A 25,559-nucleotide genomic window follows, 5' to 3' on the forward strand; every position below is an offset into this window, starting at 1 on the left:
ATCTATTTAAATTATATTCTAGCAACGTGGCCACGGAATCGGTTATTAACGGCACGGAACATAGGTCTGCACTTGGCAGTCAAGTTATTAAAGAACAAATACTGAACAGCTCTATAGCTCCTGAGCTAATTTGTATTAATTGGCACAGCCATTCCTTTAATTCAGTGTTTGATTGATGGCCAAGATGAGGCGTTAAGCATGGCTCTTTGATCCCAGACTTTGACGTTCTTTCATGGTATATTTACCAAAATAGGTGGCATGTGTTCTATAAAAACAAGCTAATTTGGGTCAAGTCATGTTTTTCCATCAACATTTACTTGAAGTTATCTCCCAAATTACCAGCCATTAATTGCAAATAATTTCCTTGGTGTAAAATGTGTCTACAGTGTCTCATCGCAGAATTAGAGCGCCCGTAATTAACGGTGGCAAGTTAATCTTTTTTTTATTGGTTCCACTCTCACCGGTGAATTATTTTAACGCCTGAAAGAGCCAGGGACGTGAACTGGGGGTTTCCGCATTCCCCCCGGCCGATGCCGCGAATGGACCAGCACATGACTAATAACACAATTACGCACACCATTAAAAGTTCCTAATACCTGGGTTTTCCGGGGACGCCGGAAAAACTAAGCTCAGCATTTGCATCCGTGAGCAGATGTGTAATTGAGAGCGAAGGAAAGCGCCGCTGAACTTTGATGTATCAATCTACGTAACGATTCATAAAAATGCAAATGGAAAGGGGGGGGGGGGGGTGGAAGGAGGGAACATTTGAAGGAAATCCTTCTTTTTTAATGCCGGGGCTTCCAAACAGAGCAGGGGTAATGTCATTATGGCCGACTTGAATCAAAGGGGATCTGGGTGTGCAGTGTGTCCTGTGAAGACGTGGCGTGACTGATCGACCACACAGGCGGGATTAACGAGCAAAATGGCTTTGCCCCCGGGGGACAATAGCAAATCAGGGTAAGCACTTAACACCATCATTATTACTACACGCTGCACAGTCGCAGATCTTCTTTCCCCCTTTTTGGAGGAGAAAGAGGCGGTATCCGCAGAACCATCTTGAGGGCTCCTCAGGGGAGCTGGACCAGACAGGTGTTTAACGGAGGCTCTCTGGCCAAACGTGGACTCACCCATCAGACGTATGGCACTGCTCATGCTGCTACACAGGTGGACGGCCACAGAGCCCAGGTGCTGTTTGTGACAGGTGTGTAGATTGCAGGCTCTGGGACATGAGCGTGTGTTTGTGAGTGTGTGTGTGTGTGTGTGTGTGTGTGTGTGTGTGTGTGTTAGGGGCTAAACACAGATGTGGAGGAGTGCTGCGCTCGCTGATCAGCCCCTTCAGACAGATGGCCACAGGTGTCGCTCCACCTCTGCGAAGATCAGGTCGAATGGCAGCCCTGGGATAACGAGCCGGGGGGGCTAACGAGGTGGACGCTAATGAGGTGAACGCTAACGAAGCAGCAGATAACAAGGGCAGTGACGGACAGACGAAGATGCTCCTACCTCATTACCAAATCTTTTCATTCTCTGTGTGTATATATATATTCAGTGAGTGACTCTGACTGTGTGCTAAAACAATCAAAGGCGGAGAGGCTGAGAGTATTGTGTGAGGAAGTGTGCCTCATGTACTAGTTGAAATGAAATTCAATGTGGCACAACTCTCTAAATACCCTGTGGCTTGTTTAGTTAGCAACTGTGTTTCGTTTCCTCTTTCTAGTAATGGCTCAGTTTCTCTGAGGGCACTGAAGAACAAGGAGCCCCTGCTTAGGACACGTTGTCCTCAGTAACGCAGAGAAAAAAGGCTTCACAAAAATGGATGAAAGAAAAAGAAGTAGGGTGGATAGAGTGTAGAAAGATTGTAAGAGAAATTAAGGGGGTGGGCGTATGAAAGAAAAACATACACACAAGAGGTCTTACATTTCCCTCTTATTCACTCAGTGTATCTTTGTTTAGTGCGGGCCTCCGAATTATGGATATAATCGATTTGTCCTTACAAGTACTTCAATAATATGGCAGGTTTGGCAAGAAAATAACCACAATTCCATTCCTGTTCTCTTGAGAGCCTTCAACTCATTAAATGTTGAATTGCTATTCATGCCTTGAAGGATATGAAAATAGCAGTCTTGGAATAACAGCCCACGGATGATAATAATTCTCAGCTGTTTTCACTCAACCTGCTGTTCCTGTGTAAGTGCTACTGTTTTGAGACGAGTTATTGTTAGTTTTTTTAAAACTGCTTTTACAACTTTGCTTGGAGAGTGAAAGAAAGCAAGACAAGTAAAAACAGAGTGAAGGACAGAGGTAAAGCGTGAGCTCGACAGTGCAGATAAATTGAGGATCTTCGGCACGCCCGCCATCTCTGTACCCCCCGCCGCCCCCCCGCCCCCCCCAACTCTGCATTAGGATTCACAGGGGCGAGAAGCCAGAGCACATTACCAGGATGTCACTCCCCCAGCAGCGCTTGTCATTGCCCGGGAAACACTGGGGATCGGTGGATGGTGTGTGAGTGACAGGGTGTTTGTCAACAAACACGACAGCAGATGCTGGAAGAGGCAGGGAGGGGACAGACTTCCTTACAAAGCCCTGTGCCACTTAGCGCTTGCTGGCTGTCAGGTTTGGGGATACGGTGATTACTGTACGGCGGGGTGAACCGGGCCGGTAAACAACGATCCTGGAGAGGGGAGGGGCCATTACCGCCCAGGGGAGGATGGCCGAGCACTCTGTCATGATTGATGCATCAGTCCTCTCTTAAGCACTTGGGGATCAGGAGAGAACGCTGCAGAAACATTATAGCTGTGGTCCAGCAAGTAAACATTTGCATGCGCGGACAACTCGCCAAGAAAACACAATCATGTCCACCATATTTGATTTGGAGAAAAGATTGAGACAATTTCTGGGAAGCCATTACACTTGATCAGATATTCATGTTCCATAATTGGCTTTTGCAGTCCTCTCACAGTGAATGACTTATATGAATTCCTTGAGCAAAACAGCTTACAATGTGACTGTTCACGGATAAGGACTATCAAGGTGATTGAACATAACAACACACAAGAATTACCAACTGAAAAAACACATGAATTAAAGTCCACATCTATTGTTATACAATGTTATAGCAGCCTTATTGAGTAAAACAGGCATCCAGGCTAAGCGATCCTGTAGCCCTCTGTGTGTGTGTCTGTCTGTGTGTGTCTGTGCACTCTACCTCCCTGTAGATTTCATCCTGGTGTGTTGTTTCAACAAGGTCGATCTGTTAACCTTCCCGCCATCATCCCCAGTGTGGATGGCTGGTCATGAGTAAGCTGGAGAGGGCCAGACAGCTAGCCCATTGTGAATCTTGTCACACGCTCACAATGCAGTGACATTGTAAAGATTTGCAAACAAAACTGTGAGGTTCACCTTTCACCCACACGCAGACAGAAACACCTTTATACATTTGTAGTCAGTGATTTCCCAGAATTGTTCAAAAAAGAATGGTAAAAAAGTGGATTTACTGCAGCAAGTTATTGGAGGATGAGTCTTTTAGTTGAAGACTAGAGTTGATGAAATTGTTCTCATTAGTGCTCATTCATGTCTCAGCCAATCACTGAACTACAAATATAGCTTGCTTAGCATCTTCAGCCAAGTTTTCCAAGGCTATGAAAAGCATACAGATCAACAGATTTACAGAAAAGAGAAGCACTGATGCAATGTTCTGTGCTACTTGAGGCGCTATTTCTTCATTCTTTGAAGAATCTCTTCACGGGCGCATCGGTTAAGGGAGGACATATTTGTGCGCGTGCCAATCATTCAGTGTGAAGTGAGCAGTGTTTACTTCCTCCCTTAGATTCCTCAGAAGCGGACGCTACTACGGGCCACTGAGTGAAGCTGATCAGTGATGGGGGTGGGGTGGGGAGGGGGAGCGTGGCTGTGGAGTTTGGCGTGCGGCCAGCGCCGTACCACAGGGAGGCTGACGGGTGCTCAGAGTCAGGCATGTCGGATGAGCCAGAACGTCCCAGTGCTGAACTCAACACAGGCTTGGGCGAATCTATATCTCGTTATCCCAGGGCTGCCATTCGACCTGATCTTCGCAGAGGTGGAGCGACACCTGTGGCCATCTGTCTGAAGGGGCTGATCAGCGAGCGCAGCACTCCTCCACATCTGTGTTTAGCCCCTAACACACACACACACACACACACACACACACACACACTCACTCACTCCATTCACGCCTTCGTGGGGGTCGCCTTAGGATGGCAGGAGGGTGATGGTGTTGGGAGGGGTGTGAGGTCTGTGGCCTGGAGACACCACCCTCATCAGTCACTGTTACCCTTCAGCTAGTTGAGGTTAATGGGCAGTTGCTATGGTGATGGGAACATCATTACACCATAATCTGCAACTGTACTTTCTCTCTACCTGTTCACCAGATTTCTCTCTCTCTCTCTCTCTCTCTCTTTCTCTCTCTCTCTCTCTCACACACACACACACACACAGACATAGGATACACAAATATACAGTGGAAGAGCACACACAAACACAGTGGGTGACATAATGCAACTTTAATCTCACAAACAGAACATCAACAGCCTTTTGCCAACCAACCTCCCGCTACTTCCCCTCATTCCCTTTGTCTGAGGAGAAACATGCACAGCAGTCAATGCATCATGCCCATCCTCACTGGCACTCACGGACATGGACCCACTACTCTTTTACTAGTCAGGAGGAAGGCTCATTCCAATTAAGGGCCAATTAAACTAGTTGGAAACACGGGCCATGGGCCAAAAGCCTGATGACGAGAAATAGTTAATTCATCTCCATTATCACGCATTCTGGCGCGATGCATCTCACCACAGTGCAAGTGACGTCTGTCCTTGTCGAACATAATAGTGCAATAGGGTTTCATTAGTGCACTTACAAAAGGCAGAGGAAGCAGGGACACAAGCTAATCACACATTCAGACCGCTGTTCAGTTTTATTGAAGAGCACTGAGGTCATGTAATTAATAGTTCAACATTTATGGCCATCCTAAACGTGATGATGCAAGCTATTAGATGTACATGTTGTCCTCAGAATGTTAGTTTAATCACAGCTGCCTTCAAATTTTATGATTTTGGTCAACACGTAGCTATTACGAATGAAACACTATAACACTCCCTATAGCCACATATGAACTCATATTCCATAGACACAGCATGAATGTGTTTTCATGTAAATGGTTTATAAGAAATATTAGGTTAAGTCTCACACCACTCAGTATTCCATCCTACAGTATGACCAACAGGATTGCAGCTTTCATATGTATTCATTGTGAGAGCATACACATTTAATGTGATCTTTTAGGCAACAAACCTCATTCCCCTCCCCCCCAACCCATCCCACCCACAACAAAGGGACTTCAGCCAAACCATCAGCCGACTTCCTCAGCCCCGGGAAAGGGAGGAAAAAAAAAGGGGCAATTGCAATTCCGACTTGTCTGGAAAGAAATATAACTTTAAAAGAACATTTATTTTTTAATTTTTTCATTGCCGTTCCTCACTTCAAAAAGAGCTCCCAATATGCTAAATAATTTCAGGCTCATTCAGGGAGCGCTGCGCTTCTCTCGGGGGGTCATGGCAGGGAGGGAAGAGTGGCGTTTCCACTCCAGTGCACTCCAGGTAAGAACGCACCGGGGAGGGATGGAGAGTGAGAGAGAGAGAGAGAGAGAGAGAGATAGAGAGAGAGGCGGGAGGAGGAGGGTGAACGAAAGGTGGGAAGATGATAGGCGGTACGAAAAAAAAAGTGTGAAATAAGAGCACTGGAGTAATACCTAGGAAGGGAGGGAGAAAAGTAGTGAGGGAGAGAGAGTAAAAGAGAGAGAGAGACATGAAATTGGGCTTGTATCATGCCAGAAAGACCACTGATGAGAGCAGGTGATAAAGTAAGGAGAGGTCTGGACTGACCATCCATTACACCTGATTACACCTGCAGAAATAACTACGTCTGTATGAATAAATCTCTCCCTCTTTCTGCTTCCCCTGCCCCTTTCCTCTCTCAGTCGCTGCCTACCCATGTACATTTTCTCCGTAGACCGCAAATTCCTTAAGAGATCAGGCATGCTGACGTTTGCCAAGGGCACAGAAATTTTTCAGACACACCTCCCACTGACACATCCCACCCAAACTGTATCCACTGTCTGCAAGCTAAGCACCGCGACGGCTGCTGCGGCTGCCCGGTAATTGACTTGTTTGGTAATGACATTATTGGGCTTCTGCACACCCCACCACCACCACCACGACTTGCACAGGACCTTGTACAGTTTTTGTAATTTCACAGATGATGGCTTTGAAAAACATACCCAATACATTAACCCAACTAAAATGTCACATTTGCTCAGAAGTGCACACACAGCCGTTCATTTATATGGAAATAGAATGAACTTTGAAGTGCACAACCCACACTTCTGCCGACCGATTTAAAAGTATTTCAGCTCAGCATTGTACGACGATGTGGCCAAAACGAGGTCCTTTTGTGAGCACTGAAGGGTGAAAATTCAGCATCGAGACAAAATGCAAACTAGTTTGTTAAGATGCCAATCCATACAGACAGCAATGGGAACGGAGAAAAATAAACTAATGTTTCAGCAATGTCTTACAGCTAACCTTCATCTCCATAGCTGACGTGGCCATATACATTGTCACAAGTATGCTGGCACATCTGAAACCAGGACATACACACACATACCAATCACATTCTCTAAGGCTTGGTGGTTGACCAGTATATTCAATGTATTTATGCATAGGTATGCACAGTTGCACGTTTTAAAGGCAAGACAGATTTATGTGCAAAAAGACAAAAACCATCAATCACTGAATGTTTACATGTCTTGAGGGTCGGACTTCCCTAAAATCTTGATTGCTTATCTGCTCAACTGTCATAGTACCTATAAGACAGCACCAGATGCTGGAAGCATCATATGTAACAGAGGTAGCTTTTTGAGCTTTCTGTCTTAAGTCTGAAGAACCTAGGTGCTCACCTTCGCCCCACTGGTGAGGAGGCTCTTGGGTGGGCAAGTGGTTATAATTCTGGGCAATGGATCTTCGGTGCCGAGGCACTAATCTTTGGTGTCCCCAGGCCGGCCTTTTTGTGTACCGAGGTGTGAGGAGGATAAATAAACCCTTGACGCAGGCGAAACGCACCCTGGCGCATTATTCTGTTTGTGTTTAAGCCCACAACAGGCCCCTATCAGGCTCTTATCAGGCGACTGACTGGAGGGCTTGTTTAGATAGCATTGTATCGACCATGTTTAAACATGAGGCGCTGGGTCTCCTCTTCCCTACTAATGTGCCAGTGGAGAGACCCTGTGCAGAAGGCAGGAAGTCTCTGAGACTAAAGAGCCATATATCACAATAAGAGACACTGCCTATACTTAGCTATATGCATATCAGTGCTCACACCAACACCCATGCATACATAGTACTTACATACACATGAATGCATGCACACACAAATGAGCACATACACACACCCTTAAGAGAATCAACAAGTCTGATCAGGCACATCCCTACTAAATTAAAAGGCTAGAATGTGCAATAAATATTTATGTGTGAAGATAAAATAAATATATATGCAAGCGTGGTACGTGTATGGTCTTCTTGACCAAAGCTTCTCGCAGTGTTGTGTTCCTTTCGGCTAAACTATAGCTGAGGCCATGGTTAAGCAGGATATTGAAACAGAAAAGTGCCCATTTGATATTCACGTCATAAAACATAAGTCCATCTTTGCTGTTAAAGCGCTTCTGACAACTTCTATAACTCTGCGCCGTGTCTTCATTTGTCTCTCCATCTGTTCCCTTCATGGGCACCGCCAGAGGGGAATGGTATCTCTGCAGACGGCTGGCTGGACGGCCCCTGTGATGGATGCGGACCAGGGACCAGGGACCTCCCTCAGGGCTGGTAATGAGCTCACGTTCCTCTGTGTTTGTGCATTTATGTCCTCCATCAAAGGCAGCCACGCACCAGTGACGGTGCCTCTCTCTGAAATTCATTTCCACTGACATGAAGTGATATGAGCAAGTGGTGTTGGAGGAGGAGGTGGTGGTGGTGGCAGGAGGCTGGTACCCATGGAGAAGGAGAGTAACATCCTCTCTCTTTTCAAACCGCCAAGCTTTCATAACTCAACTCAAAGCTTCAGCTCTGATGTCTGATTCTGTCTCTCATTCTTGTGAATACACTCTAATCTGATTGCTCCAGAGATTGTTTTCACTCATTTGAACACTGTAATTACGACGGGCACATTCCACACACACATGTGGAAACTCACACACATACGGTGCACAAGAACAAAAACAAACAGGCTAGCTACGGGTGGAAACATGGACTGTAAGTGTAATCACACAGCTTGATTGCAGACTTTCAGCCCATTTTTATGTCATTCCCACTCACATTGAAAGCAATTTATTTATCAATTTTTTAACATTGTGGTGTCATGTGAAGTCAAATCGTTCAAATCTATCCTCTCGTGACCTAGTAACATTAACGATGATATTCTGATATGTCACCAGTATGGATTGGAATCATTGGATTAACATGTTCAAGAAGGTCAAGGTGAAGGGGGAACTTCTTCATTCACTCTTCATCAACTACATTGAAATCAGAGTAAGCACTTGCCCCGTTGATGTCCCATTATTTCTCTCAGGATTGTTTAATGCCTATGTGAAGGCATTTAACTTCATCCGCAGGTGGTTGTGATCACTTTGAACCCAAGACTGCCTTTAATTGGTGAGCTGACTTTTAATAATTTTCTGTCACTTAGTAGAATGTGCACGTAATCAAAACTATTTAATTTGCCGATCAATTGCATACTTCTAACTCACACCAACTGAAAGCAGCTTCCCATCCATGCCATGTCAAAGGAAGGGGCTAAGACGTAACAAAAGGAAGGAAGGAAGGGAAAAGATATTTTTCTTTGCTCCATTGTCCATTGAGGGTTAAGCAAAAACGTAATTTATTATAGGTATGTATGTACACGAAAAACAACTTATATATGGTGTTCACTATCTGCGGTTTCGGCTCTCCGTGGTAGGTCTTGGAGTGTATCCCCATATGGGGGCACAACTGTTAGAAGAAAATGAGCAAATTTATCTCAAAATTGAAAACTCCACATGAATGTGTGAGCAGAAAGATTCTTACTTCATTCCAATTCCAAACAGACAACATAAAGAGTTGAAGAGGAGAAGCCGACATTGGTGTCTACAAACAGGCAAACTGCTTGTTTGAAGCCTGTCTTTTCATCTCGCAAGTTTTATTCGATTCTCATTACACCCCCATTAGCGCCCATCATAGCCTTAGCGGGAGCTCTGTTACTCATAATGCCCATGTGTTTGACTCCCCTGTTTGTGATGCACCCTCATTATGACGCCTCAGTTTATGATTGTCTCTAAAGGGGGAGTGAGTGCTGCTGCTGCTGGATAATGAATGTCAGGGTAGATATTATTCATAACACTCGATGAATGTGGCACAGGACTCTCGTACGACTCCATCACGCACCTGCATTTCCATTAAGCCTGAAGAACTTAGATTTACTTCACTCCGATCTCTGTCCCATGTATTTATCCGTGTGATGTATGGTACAGTGACTTGCGAGGCAAAAAATACATGGCGAAAAAAATTGACGGGCTCCGAATCGTTTGACGTGACGCTCAGGGTTTTGGCAACTGTGCGTGACCTTCTCTGGTCATTGCACAGCTGGTGATTCCATTTATTACCACTCTCAGCTCCTCTCCTGTGACCAGGCCACACTTCCACTTCCATCCATCCATTCATTCACCACCAGCGTGGCTCCCACTTCCACCACTAAATTCCATCCCCCGATCTGAGTCCTCTCCTCTGGTTCACTCCTTCTCCTCTGACATGTTTCCCGTGATACACCAGAAAGGGCCACAGCGTCTCTTTCTGTTCACTCGCAGACGCCTCAAGCTCCTCCAAATGTTCCCCTTGTAATGGCTTTGACACATCCATTTAAAATGGCCTCTTTGATTTCCTACAGCTCTGGGGCTGCTGGTGGGAGGGGAGAGAGGAAGAGGAGAGGGAGGTTGATGGTGAGAAAGGGGAAGGAGGGGGGGGGGGGGTAGTGCCACATCTCAGACACTTCCACAAGACGGATCCTTTGGGCACAGAGACAATCTTAGAGTCTAAGAATTCCTCCTCCTCCATAATGTCTCATTCGGTGAGGCTGGGGATGTGGGGCTCATTTATGCAATCGCATCTCAAAATATTAACCATGAAGGGAAACCTAACTGGAAAAGACAGGGCTCCTAAGATAATTGTGTTGCTCAATTTAGTGTGAGTGTGGGAGACGGCGTGCTGGTGATGGCAGTGCTGAGGGTCTGGGTGGGCACATGAACATCACTCACGAGAGATAAGCTGGTTACGTCCTCTGACGGTGAACATCACACATAAAAGTGGAAATAACTGCAGAGTGCTTTACGGTACATTGTTAGCACAAATGTGCATTGGTATCAGCTGCACAGCATAAATAATAACCACATGCTCCCGGAGAGTAGCCGTGGAACAAATCTCATATGAAAATGTGAATGGTTCAGCAAGTTCAGCATGAGCCGTGTGAAACATCTGCAATCTGACTGTTGCCCATAACACTGTTTTGAAGACAAAAAAAAAGAATATATTGAAAAAGGCATGAAGACATGTGGTGAGAGAAGACGAGAGAACTACACGGGGTACTTTTCAACAGGAATAAAAGAAAGAATCAGACAAACAGTGAGGCTCTGGGCAGAGGGGGGGGGGGGGGGGGGTTGAGTTATTGTGCTAATGAGTCTGCCAAGGACAAAGAGGGCAGGTATCAGCAACGTGGATCAAATTGGTTCAAATAACACCAACAAGTGCCTGAATATGTCCCCATTGCTTCTGCCAGTCTTGTTAAGGTCAGCCTGCCCTCGCACTCTTGGAGAGATATTATTTTCCAACTGCATACTGTGGCGAGAATGAGTGTGCGGGAGAAGGTGAACGGAAAGTCTCCTTCACGTAGATCAGAAGTGGAGTAATTACTGCCAAATTAATAAGTGTCTGTTCGGGGATTAGCCTTCAGTTAATTAATTTCACCTGCGGGTGTTTTTTTTATTCCCTTAAGGAATTTTTAATGACAAACTCGCGCCATAAAGTTCACTCATAATTGTGCTTTTTTAGAAATGTCACATTAACATGACATTTTAATTAGATGCACTAGTATAGTGTCGTACCTTTGTAACACACGTACAATCTCTTGTATGTGGTAAACAATTAAAATGTATACATTAAAATTTCTTTATGAAATGAATAGGCACTTCTGTATTTTCAGTATTTTCAACCACAAATGGAAGTAATTCTGCCTAATTTTAATTCATGCAATTTAAATATTTTCAAGTTTGATAGCACAAACTGCAATATTCTTTTAGTTCAGTCAGGGTACCATGTACCCGTTCCGGCTTTTGATTGCGCGGCCCAAAGTAAGGCAGTGCCTCAATGGACACAAGTCGAGTCTGGCATTTCGGAGTGCTTCCCCATACTGTTTTGACACACACACACACACTGAATGTCCCCTCTCCTTCCTTGTTATTACAGGGAATACAACAAAGCAAAGCACACAGATAATAGCAACAGGAAAACACGCGTGGTTTGAATGTGAATCAATTTAATGATTTTTTCCAAGTCTATCACCAAATGCCACCCAAACAAACAAGGGGACATTAACAACAGCCAAGAAGACATTCCTCCAACAAAGAAGGCACTTATACACTACTCAGCTCTGAAGGAAGACCAATATACACTCAGTGGCCAGTTTATTAGGTACGCCTAGCGAAAACTAATGCAGTGTAATACAACAGTCCTGCAATAAATCCCCCTTCGTGATTATTATAATGTTCAGTTTATATTGAAACATGTATTGTCATTTTAGAGGATGTAAATTGTGTTGCTGTTAAACTGTATTGAATTAAATTAGTTTGGTATTTACACTACCAGAGATCACCAATGCAATGAAATCAATGCAGTAGCCATCAAATACAAATACAACTCAAAGAGTAGAGAGGATGCATGCTACTGTTGAACATGGCTACAGTAGGCCAGGGTATATATTGTACCACCTGTCTTAAGTATAGGCTTATTGCTTTAGTACCATAGTTGCCAGCAACTTACATTTGCTCACAAGCTCTTGAATCTTCAGTTTACCAGCTGGTGGTTAGGCTAAGACAAATGAAATGCACACTCATGTAAAGAGCAACGGGCTTTCATCGTTATGGTTACATGTTCATGTCAGGTCTGAAGTACCTTTAAGGCGTATGACATTAACAGTCTGAAGGTCAATAGCTTATAAACAAGCTTAAAACTATCAGGCTTAACTAAGGATCCAAATCCATGACTCAAAAAACACAGGTTTAAAATCAAAACAAGGATTCTTTACTGACAACGTGGGTTTCAAGAACAAGAACAGGATACCCACAGTGATAACAGTGTGAAAACATGAAACACCGTCAGACATAGAACTGGACATCCCTCAGAGCAGCAGAAGATGGATACACATGGTGAATGAAAGGGAAGGTCAAGATCAAGGTCATTTACGGCGGGTCGAGCCAGGCAAAGTGTTCTGCTCCTGGGTGACATAGTAAAAGTCTCCTTAATGAGTATGAGTCAAACCTCCCAATATGCTGGGTGGACTGTTATGCCAAAGTAGTTATTATTATTTATTATTACTATTAAAATTGAGTTTGTAGAGCGCTTCTCATCTGCTGAGACAAATTTTGAAACGATTCACAGACTACAGTAACGCTATAATAAGGATTAATAAAAGTTACCGGTAACAAGGTTTTAAGATGAACAAACTAGGATAAAACAATATGAATAAAAAAGTTAAATAGAAAGAAGTTAGAATCAAATAAAATGAAGTAGAAAAGGGATTCAAAAAGGGGTGGGCCGCTATAGAAGATTTAACAGAAGGCCTGCCAATAAAAAAAGGTTTAATAAACCTCAATGGAAGGGGCAGAGCTGAGGTAGACTGGGAGGGAGTTCCAGAGGTGTGGGGAAAAAGAGTTAAAGGCTCGATCTTCCATCATCCGGAGACGTGTAGTGGGGTTGTGGAGCAGAGGTGAGGATCTAGAGCAGAGGGAGCGTTAGGGTTTGTGGATGGTGATGAGGTTACTAAGGTAACTGGGGCTTTGGCCATTGAAGGCTTTGTAGGTCAGGATGAGAACTTTAAACTGGATCCTGTACTGGACTGGGAGCCAATGAAGTTCGGCAAGTATAGGGGTTTTGTGGGCTGACTTTATTGAACCAGTTAGGGCTCTGGCAGCGCTATTCTGGATGAGTTGTAGATGGCTGATAGATTTGGCTGGGAGACCAAGGATAAGTGCATTGCAATAATCAGTTAGGGCATGAACCAGTTTTTCGGTGTCATCCTTTAATAGTAATGGCTTCAGTAAGATAATCTTGCAGATGCGATTGATATGGGCTTGGAATGTGAGCGTGGAGTCAAGTTTTAATGTAGACCTGGGTGTCATCGGCATAGCAGTGGAAGTTGATGTTATGTTGCCTGATGATTTGTCCAAGTGGAAGCAGGTAGATTGAAAACAGAATGGGCCCAAGCACTGACCCCTGTGGGACACCGCATGTCAATGCACGTGATATCTCTGGTTGGTGAAGCAGGATGTGAACCACTTCAGGGCTGTGTCCGTGACCAAAGTGTAGGTCTCTTGAATACTGCTGCTTGAATTCAATTACCGGTATGTTTTTCAATGATCTTACTACCCTGGTCAGTTACGAAAAAAAGCAAAGATGTTGAATACGGTATTGTATGCATGTGTGATGAGCAAGAGAATGTAGCTGCTACTCTCCATCTAGTAACAACTCACAACACAATTAACATGATGAATCACCTCCAGGATGGATGAATCATCCCCCACCTTTGAACATGCCATGTCATATCTATTTATGGGAGAAAAAATAAAACAATTTCAAAACTGAAATAATTAAGCGACATGTTTCAGAGGTTGTCCAAATGAGACTAAGCTGTGGCAAGAGGCTCCGTGTCAGAGGCTATGATGCTATTCCTTGCCCTCCAAGAACATGGGGGAGGGGAGGGTGATACATCATATATGCAAAGCCATTACATTTACAACTTAATGTAACCCAAAGTTCATCTGCCCTGGATTTTTATTTTATTGACGTGATACATTTTATTTAAACCCGGTTTGTGTGAGGAAATCTATTAGGGTCTCATTTTATGGGCCGATATGAAGTTATTATTCAGACCGAAGTCATCAGGGAGCAATTATTTTGCCGAAAATCCATACATGCAGATGGAAGATTGATGCACCATTGCTTGTTTACCTCCAAGCAGAGTCAAATAAAATCAACATGGATGTAATATGTTCACGCAGATCGCACACTAATTAAACCACTTACCAAAAATACACAACTGAAATGGATCACAGAGGGAAAAGGCAGGTAAGAACATAGATGTCTAGCATGGATCATGGAGGATCACAATCAGTGGGGCTATTATTCATTATTTAACCTTTAAGAGATTCATTAAGATCTCATATGTTTGGGTAATTGCAGTTGACTAGAACTGAAACCTCAGGCAAGGACATTTGAACCACTCACTTGGAGTCCAAACCCTTGCGCTAAATGTTCCATTGTTAGAGGTCACATGCATTTCAACTCACAAAACAATTGGACATCAATGAAAAGCAATTCTTTTCAGCCAGTCCAAAACTTTGAGGGTCAACGATTTTTTCTTATTTTTACTTTTATGTAAATCCCCCCAAAAGAAAATAAATAAACAAATAGCTGGAGGTAATTTTCCATTTCACCAGCCACAGACTTCAGTGTGAAGTAATAATGACACTTTTGCATTAGTGCATCACAGCCAGCACACAGACTTAGGAAACTCTGCAAATCTCCCTGTGCTTCTGTGTACCTTCAAACACCGGAGTTGATCCTCCTATAGCCAGAGGATTATGGTCTCCTCAGTCATACTAGCAGGTACGAACCCCCCAGCGACGGAAGAAGAGCTGAGCGCACAAAAGGAGAGCGGTCTCAGAGGGGCAGGATTGCCAGCCTGGTGCCTGGTTCCCGGCTGAGCTCCCGTCCTGTTTGTGCCATTATTTTGTTGTTGAGGCAGTCGCCAAGATTATGAATAGTGGGCTTTGAAAGCCTTCTCAAGCCGTGAATACTAATGTTCCAGTGCTGTAATGCCAAGTGGAAGCTCTGCTACCACCTACAGGAAGGCAGGAGTACAGCACTGTTACGGCAGCTGTGGGAATTGCAGGAAGACAACACAGAGTATGGAAATAGCCTTTGTCTTATCCGCTTTTCTTTCCTCTGCCTGTTATTCCCTCTCTCTCTCTGGCTCTATATCCCTCATGTTCTCTCTCTAAGACACACACAGCGTGCTCTCATCACATGCTCTGATCCTTCCTCCACACTCCACAGCGGTGTTTGCCTCTGGCTTACCTTCATACTGGCAGAGCAGGCACAGTCTTACACTGTCTCTTGCCAATCCCAACATTAACTACTCCCATAAAGGATTCACTTTCATTTTTTTATGGTATTTAAAACCACCTCAATCATCTGAATATGAATATCTGAATGTTTGTTCATCTTGAATGTCTTTACACTCATATCATTTTCTCTGAGGAAAAATATCATGATTAGGATATGATGTTAACATGTGATACCAAATAACAAGGAAACAAGATTACTTAGGTATTTAAGCATGTGTTTACCCTCATCCCTGCCTTCTCGCTCACAGAAAGCAGTAACTTCACGGAGCCCAAGGTCACTTATGATTTACCAAGAAGTACTTATAGGACATCGAGTGGAGAGACTATGCTCCACACAGCCCACTGTTGTCCTTAAGGAGGTTAATTTCCCCCCCAGTCCCCAGAGAGCGGAGTCTGTGTCACAGTCAGGTGAGAATAAGCATTTGATTGATTACGGCTAGCCGGTGTTCACAGCTGTTTCGAGACACAGTGCTCACGGTCTTCTGATTTTCCTGGCTGTTTGTACGCTCTTGTGTGAGCATAACAAGCCCTTGCCTGTAGGGCACAAATCTTTCCTGGACCAGGGTACCGCCTCGGAAACTGGCTTTATTAAAACACTTTGTCTTATAATAGAGGTTTGGTCTGGCAATCACGCCAAAGGTTAGCGCAACTGCCAGAAAGAGCCTACCATGTCCACTTAAATCTTCTTAAGCCTTTATAATCCAGTTTCATGGATGGAGATGTCTGCTCTGTCTCAGACAAGTTCATTAACTGTGCACTTGTGCATTGATCAAATGTTCTATTACTTCCAACCACACAGGTGGCCATTCTGGAAATTAATTGGAATGAGATATGGTTTAGCTTTTGAAGGGTCCATTTTTAGAAAACACACAATGTTCAGGAAAACATCATCTACAGTCTTTTTAAAAAAAACTCTCTTTGTGTCGGCCCTGGGATGTCCTTGCAATTCCTTGACTGTGAATGACTGAGGTGAGGTGAAAGGTCACACCATTGTATGGAGCGAAGCACTTCCATAAATCAACATGTTGATGGTGATTACCAATAATGGATATGTTTTGGATTACCATTTCGCCTTATCTCACGGCATTTGTTCTGAAGAAATCGAGTAAATGGGAAATGTTTTGTCATTCTCGAAAAAGCCCATATCTCTGTCTCCTCTGTCTTTTGCCTGTAATCAACCTGATGCATATAAATCTCCTGACGCTAACGAGGCCATTCAGTGTGATAAGCTCCGGCGTTGCTCGCTAATGAACACATGCAAATGCTCCTCTCTCAATCAGCCCTGCTTCCTAAAAGACACTACAGTACCAACTGACACCCCGGCATCCATCTCTTCGCGTAATTACTTTATTTTGTCATTATTTTTTGGCTGCCTCACCAAACTTGGAGGGAAAGGAACGACAACCCAGTGCTGTTCATAAAAACCTTCCCATCATTGAACAATATCTCAATGCTGGCTATTTGCTGGAGAGAAAAGGATAGTCAGCCACCTCTGTTCACCATCACAAAGAAGATATGGCTTTATACTGAGTTTGTATCACGAAAATGTTTTGGTGTTTGTACTACACAAGGCTAGTTCTACCACACTTAAAAGATTCCTCAACCTCATCTGCCAATTAGTAATGTTGTAGCTGATGAATTTGAAATATTTGCACTAGATAAACTGGGCAGAAACTCCCACAGGCCTTCATTGGAGAGTGGATGTTATAGCTCAACTCTCCTCTGGGTTCGGTAAAGGCTAGCTGTCACTGTTTAGCCTTAAGATACGGTGGATTGTTAATGATGTAAGCTATGAGCTGAGTCAATCACGATTAACACAATTTGGATGACACTCATTAGTTATGCCCCTCTCCAATAGAATGTTTCCAGACCCCAATTAACACAGTGAATGTAGTTTGGCTCTGCCATGGTACGACAACCTAGGGATGCACACATGCAGCCACTCTCACTGAACAGCAGCAGTCCAAGCTCACACAACGCTTGGTACCTCCTCTATAAAACCATTGAGTAGTAAACCATATCAAGAACATCCATTGTCAAAAATAATAACATTAGTAAGGGTTCATACAGTATGGTGTATGTGGATAGTGTAGAGCAGAGGCAGCTTGGCAAATTTCAATACGTAATTAATTTCAAACCAAACTTAACGGAAAAATGTCCTTACCAGTTCGGTTACCAGGGGCAGACCGCAAGATATGCACTATACATTAATGGGTGGATCATTAACACATAAGAATAACATGAGTTACCAAAATGTAACATTACAGTCAGTTCAGACAAAGCAGTGAAAGAACATGACGTAGGTCTATTCGGGGGGGAGATGTTTTCGGCAGCAATGTAATGATTAGCTGCTCAGCTGGTAGATGGTTCATATATACTGTCGCCATGGAAGCACGAGTGAACGAGGTGGATGCAACTGGAAGCCTGTTAGCATTTTCCTTACATTCGGCATGAAATGGCACGAGTTGAGCTGCATTCCTTTTTTTGGCCGTGTTGCTGGGGTGGGTATCTAGTCCAACAGTAACAGTTATTTACACGGCAATCTATTACTTGACATTGACTAATCTAATAAATCTAAAACATCTTCTTTTAAATTTCTACAAGTAATGAGTTCAGCTCGAGTAAATCAACTAAATAGGTGGCATTACATTAAAATCTTAAAGGGAAAACTCAAGGCTCGAGGCATCATGTGTTCCCTTTCAAAGGTATTGCCGGGGCTGAAAGCGGTCTCTCCCCCAAGTGCATGGAGAAGCGGCATGACATGCTTGTTTTCCTTTTCCCAGATGAGCTCCAAGGATGTAGCTCTGGAGCCCTGGGGACTGAAAAGGCTGTCTCTACAGTATATTCTGTTGGCAAGGTAAGAAAAAAAAGAAGAAAGGTCAGTTCTTACAGGCTCGCTCGACTCAGACACTGCCGTGCGAGAGCCACAGTAATTCCTGCGCTGAGGTCACGACGGTCACACAGCCTGGCGTCTAACAGGGAACTTCCCGGAGCTGTTAGCATCAGCCCAGCCGTTAAACGACAACTCTGAGACAGATGGCCCCTCTGATCCCACACTTACCAGCAGTGGGTCTTTTACCTCCAATGTGAGATTGGTATATGGGGGCATGGAGGTGCTTTTGCACAGTCATTCAATGGAGACTTGAAGGGCTTTGACAGAGAGCAAAACGACAAAAAAACATTTCTTTAGAAAAATATTTCAATCACTTGATTCAATACTTAGTTACTATGGCCTTGCTAAATTGCCCATGCAGAAGCCAAGTATGGTAGGGGCTGTACTTTTTTTCATGCATCCTCCGGCTGAGCTCTGTGCTGATGAGTACATTGACACGTCAGAGGGGAGAGCGGAGTGCTGTGGTGGTGTCAGTGAGGAACGACTAATTGAAGCTGAAGCCTGGACCAGAGCTCCAGACGCTCGTGTCTGAGATGCAAAGGGAACGCATCACTGACCTCACCTCACAGATACACACAGCTGTACACATAGTTCATCTCACATCACTGCGGTGATGTCCCTGCAAATATGAAAATTTCAAATCAAACTATGAAAAGAAAATGATTCTTCATACATAATCATACATACTTTACTACATACAAATGGGGCCTTAATTGTGCACGCACAACCTCACACTACTATGCACACTGACCGACCCCTACACACACACACACACACACACACACACACACACACAACACACACACACACACACACACACACACACACACACACACACACACACACACACACACTGACTCATTCCAGCCATGACCAGCCAACAAATTACAATCTCTGCATCTAGCGTACATCAGCTATCCATCAAAGAGATTAGACTTACAGTAATAAATCCACACACACTGGGGCTAGAGGGGTGCCCTTGAGCCTCGGGCTCCTCAAGCGGAGAGCCACCACATGGATTTACTCAAAAGACTCCTCAGTGTGACGCAAAATAATTCTTTGAATCGCTTAATTTTTCAGGAGCTGAAACAATTCTCTCCGAGTGGCCCTTTCATGCTCCCTCATAAAGGCACTTCTGTTACACGCAACGTAATGCGCAAATTCAATTATGGTAATGAGGCATACAGCAAGTGCAGGGGGTGATTCAGCCGAGGTGGTAATTATTCACCGTGTGGTGTTTATGGCTGTGCCCCTGGGCGCTCCGGTGCTCCTGTGTTATTTGTCCCCCCCTCTCTTCACTGGGCGTCAGTGGCTTCCCCTGTTCCACCACCAGCGCGGCCATTAGGAGATTGAGCTGCGTGCGTGTGTGTCACAAAAAGGCTATTCATAACCAGAACCAAGGGGTCCGATCCCCAGGAAAAGTCACCACGCAGCACCCACCCGCGCCAGCTGCCATTCATCCGGAACCTCTCATTACCACGGGTCAGATGCAATGCGTCCTTTCGCAACACTCCCACCCTCCTCCCCCCAGGCCCTTCTTCGGACCCCCTCAGCCATGGCCACCAGACCCCCATGTTGCCATCTTTTCCCCGACGGCTGACATTTGTGCTGGACTGAAGCAGCAGCTGCTAATAACCTGGGTCATGCACCCCGCCGAATGGCGCAGAACCTGACATTTCCTCCTCTGGGTATAATAACCAATCACAGGCTTTCTAATAACAGATGGGGTCTCGACCTACATTATTAAACAGTGCCTCAGCTTTCGTTACTGACAATCGCCTCTTAGATTCTCGTGTAAAGGTCTTGTTTGTGAATAGGTGAGTGACGGAGGAAGGGGAGAATGAGGATCGAGGGGAGGAAGTGAAGGCTTGAGAGGTTTGGCTGAAGGTAAATGCAGAGGGAGAGCAAAAACATAGATAATATTTTATGAGGTGTTTCTTTCTAAATGAGGAGGCCTGACATTTAAATAGATCTTTAAAGCCATGGTGAATCAGGTCAACACCCTGAAGAGAGGCTTAACTGACAAGGAGGAAATGGGAAAAAAAATTGATATAATCATTAACCCTGCTGCCACACTATCCTCTCAACCCTGTTGCACAAGCTCAGAGTGAAAGACCAGTAGGATGCAAACGCGTGAATATCAATTAAGCCAAGGACAGCCTCTCTAGATCATGCAAAACTGTGTAGAGCAGGATTCCAAGACATACTGCTCTGCTAAAAAAACAAAGGTGTTTATGTTTGATTCTAAGTGGGTTAGCATAACTGCTCCTCTTAAATGTAGGTTATTTCGTGGTGAAAGCCAACAACATTTTGAAACATTCAGGTCCCCAACATTCCTCACTGAACCATCAACTCGATATCTTGCGCGTCCCATACGTGCCTTTTGGAGCTTCGGTATGATATTTCTACGACGATTCATTATGGTTTTTTGACGTGAATGAATTTGTCTATTTGTCACCTATTGTTTCCTGATCCACCAGATAGATCTATGCTGATATTTATTCACACTACACAGAATCTGTCCCTGAGGAGAAGCTTACTGATGACCTTATCAATGGAAATGGGTGTTACAGGAATGTCAGTGCATGTCCAACATGTACACATGGTGTTTACTGTTGGGTAAGTAAAAATAGATGCTATTATAGATGAGTTATAGCGACACTTGTATCATTCAAAATGACTAATTCCACACAGGAAACAGAAGTTCACATAAATAACTTTGACCTATTGATATTGGTAGACACGCATCAACACATCCACAAAACTGAACACAAATGCATGCTAATGCACCACATTTCCACAAACACTTTCTGACAAGCACGGCCCCCCTCTTCCAGCACTTTCCAAAAGGTTAACAAGTCCTCTGCCCTCATCAATATTCAAGGCTTGGGCCAGCCCCTTAGATTAAACTCATCTGTCACTCACTGACCCAAGGAGAGGAAGTGGGGATTTTAGAACAAATCACTCAGTCAAAGCCTCTCACACACACACACACACACACACACACACACACACACACACACACACACACACACACACACACACACACACACACACACACACACACACACACACACACACACACACACACACATGCTGATATGCTCACACAAATATACACACAGGAGACACTGGCATTCACACACGACAAATACTTTAGTGGCAAAACAAAACACGCAAACAAACGTCACACACACACACACACCTCTGCAGGCTCACATTCGTAAAAGGAGGGGACGGGGGAGATGTAGTTATCAGAGCCGCTGCAGGTGTGGGGGGTGGATTAATAGGACAGCCATTTTGAGCTCATCTGAGAAGTTTGCCAGGCAAATTGTTCCATATAACTCATGACTGACACTAATACAGCAATACCCCCATAAATTACTCTTTCACTAAAACTCTGAAGCCTCTCTCAGCTTGGCCCTTTCAACATCCTTCTTCTCTGTACCCAATTCCACTCACTCTCCTCAGATCCAGAGTCCCTGCTTCTTCAGTCAGAACTTGAGGAGTACAAAACCCATGAATGTCCCTTACAAACCCACCAAGCCAGCTTGTGTTTGAAGCCTTCCAGCGTGTCCAGTCATCTCAGCATATGAAAACAGACTGAATGTGGATGTATGATTGTACAGGATATTCAATCATTTTAGATTTGCCATCTATTTAAGTCCCACCAGGGATAAACATGACAGCAAAATACTGTTTTCATGAGGTGTTGCGCATGGAAATGACAGCTGACATAATAACGGAATGTTGTCACATGTCTTTCTGCACAGTGTCACTTGATTGGCACAGTAGTGTTCATCCATATCATGTTATCAGTGCATCATCCGATACTAATGGCTGTGTATTGTCTTGACATCCCTTGACAAGTGCTGTCATATTAAACCTGCCCTCATTAGGCCTCCATAAAGATTAACATGTGTCTCTAATACCTTTGGGACATCAGGGAAGAGCAGATACACTGCAGTGTTTTGGTCTGGTTAAGACCATTTAATTGATACAATTGTGATTGGCATATGTATTCATATTGGGGCATTTAATGAGGTAAAAAACAATTACGTTAATGCAAAGTGTGCCATAGGGTGCCTTTAAAGTCTCAGACAGGTTCTGTGGCAAACTTGTGTATAGAGTTTAAAGGCGAAGTCCACAATTCCAATCCCATACACTTATTTTTATCAAATTCAGTAAATCTCTCTTCATGGTCCTTTAGCAGTCAGTTCACTGTTTGCTCTCAAAAACCTCCAGTGTTCATACACAGTCCTGGCTCTCTCAATAGGGAACAAACATAGTGGCTTGGACCGAGCCATAAACAATCCCAGCCAATCAACAGACATATATCTAATTATGTATTTATCCAAGTATTTAACCATTCATTTATTTATTTATGTATTTATTTATTTATTTAGTTATGGCCCCGATAATCCTCCATAACCATCACAATACATTTGAGGATGTTATAAAAACTAGTTACCACAACTATACCTTAAAAAAACCTGCATAGTGTTGCTCAAAAAGAATTGTAATAAACTTTAAGTTGCCTTGTACACATGCTGGGGTTGGCTAACCTACAGCTGACTCTACTTTGCGATATGTCACGTCTACATCTCCTCACTCTAGCAAAGAAACCTGTGATTTAAAGGTGAAGACAGAAATTACAGCCATGCCAAATAAGGCAATTTCTTGTAGAGGTAGCGGAGAGCTAACAGCCATTCATTTTCTGTACGTCAATGCCATTTGTCAAAATCATTTGTAATTGCTATGCTGTATACCCAGAGATATTACTCCTTTCAAACTTCAAAATGGGACAGCAGTGTTTTCACATCATTTATGTTGTCACATTGAATGGTGCATCTGAATGCATCATTGGATTGTTGAAATTATACACCAAGAACAAATATTCACTTTTGAAGCCGTATTCTTCCCTGACAACTCATACAGGGAGCAAACAATGGTGGCCATAACTGAGAGGAAAACAGGAGCATAGGCCACAGGAGGTGTCCATCTCAAACACAGACAAATCACTGTTGTCCAAGAGTCCGACCTCGATCATCAGCTACTGTGCCAGCAGGACCACTCTGCGTGTCTGGACAGGCTAACACACAAGGAGGAGGAGGACATGATTTCTGAACAGCTGATGCATAACCTCACCACTGAGCCCTTGGCACAGCCCTTTTGCACAGTTTAATGAATGATGATGCTCTGTACCACACCCTCTTCTACCACCAGGTTCTACCAGCCCTCCTATAAATACATCTCTCTCTCTCTCTCGCCCCCTCTTTGTCTCCTCTCTCTCTGTCTCCAACTGTTTGTGTCTGACCTGTGTTTTCTGGCTTAAGTAACTCGTTAAAGTGCATCATTTTGGCCGCTCTGTGTTCCTGTAATTGAGAACATCGGTATTGATTCCCCATCTGGCGTCTGAATATCTGGGCCTGTTGGTGGTCTGGAGGGGGCGAGGCGAGTCAAATGTGATCACATCCAGCATGCACACACACACACACACACACACACACACGCTTGTTTCTCCAATTCACATCGACTAATGAAGGAGGCTGATGGCTTTTATTTCAAACAAACAGAATGTGTTTTATCCTTCTAAAACATTTCAGTCTAACATGATTATTCATCTACCCAGCTTACAGTAATAACCTTTTTTCAAAGGTCACATTTTCAGAGATGACATTAACCTTCCAAAGCCAAACTATTTTTCAATGAAAGCTTTAAAGGAAAACTTCTGTTTCGTTTTGTTTAGTTTTTTTCCCCCTTTTTTTAGGTCCAATTTTTCACTAGGGACACAAACTATTAATATCGGTCCAGTATGAAGTTAAAATACTAAACGCCAATCGCAAAACGGTTATACGATATAATCCCGGGGGGCAAGGATCCGTGTGAAAGTAAACCGCTTGTTTTCGCCACTGACAGGTTCATAATGTTATTATTAGTGTCTGACAACATGGAAAGGATCCCTACAGAGATAGACCAGCGTCTGTTTACCTCAATAACTGTAAAGAGAAACTGTAGAAAAAAACTGCAGTGGCAGAAAAAAGCAGATCAAGTTTATGCAGATGTATGCCCCATAGGATTACATTGTATAGTAGTTTTGCAGTTGCCAAACTGAACCCTGGACCAATTTAAAGATTTGTTTTTGGGCTTTTTGCCTTTAATGAGATAGGACAGTGAAGGTTTAGACAGGAAATGAGATGGAGAGAAGAGGTGGGATCGGAAAATGACAGTGGGTCGGATTCAAACCTGTGTCCCTGTGGGCGATCAGGCCCGTATATGGTCGGGGCTACTGCTTGCACCACAGTGCCCCCCAACACTGTAACAATTTAAATTAAATGAATCACAGTTCATACGAAGTAAATCTAGGTCACTTACACATATTAAACTAAGATGTGAAAACTTACAGCCATTGCTTTCGAGAGCCTGAGAAAAACAATGAGGCTTTTACTATGCGCTATCACATGATACAAAGCATATTAGCCACGAAAAGTAAATAATCACTTCAAAAGAAACTAATATAATACTGTGTGTGTCTCTGTATCAATAATATATATTTAACATGTAATATGTTGAATTACTGCAAGCACTGTAAATCATCTGACCTACATAAATCCGAGGGCAGAATTGTAGGCCTACTGTTTCCACAGCTTAGTTTATTAGCAGGGCTTGAGGCTTACTTTTGGATTGATTTATTGTATGTGCACTAAATATGATTTGAATGATAAATATACTTCAAAATGTTTCCTTTGTGTTTATTTCATTTTTACTCATATATTTTTTTTAAAGTCTTAAAAATGTACACAAAAGGTGTGAATATATTACTTCCAATTCACTTGAATCAAAGACAATAAAAAATAATGGTTACTTTAAATATTGCCGTCACTTGCGTCAACAAACCAATGTTCTTAAAATGTGAGCATTTGTATGTAGGAAATTTGCTGACATGAATGTGACTAACATAACCCATTCATCGTACTAGTACGGACTGTACTAGTTTCTGATTCTGCGCGCACTGTAAACTAGCCTACTATAACCTCCATCCTAATGTTACTTGTAGTGTCTGTAGTCACTTAGGAACACATGGCTTATAGGCAAATTTGAATAGCTGGATAGCTGGATGACTGGATGTCATTAATACTGACATGATATAGCTAACAA

Source organism: Clupea harengus, chromosome 2, assembly GCF_900700415.2.
Source record: "Clupea harengus chromosome 2, Ch_v2.0.2, whole genome shotgun sequence".
Taxonomy (NCBI): Eukaryota; Metazoa; Chordata; class Actinopteri; order Clupeiformes; family Clupeidae; genus Clupea; species Clupea harengus.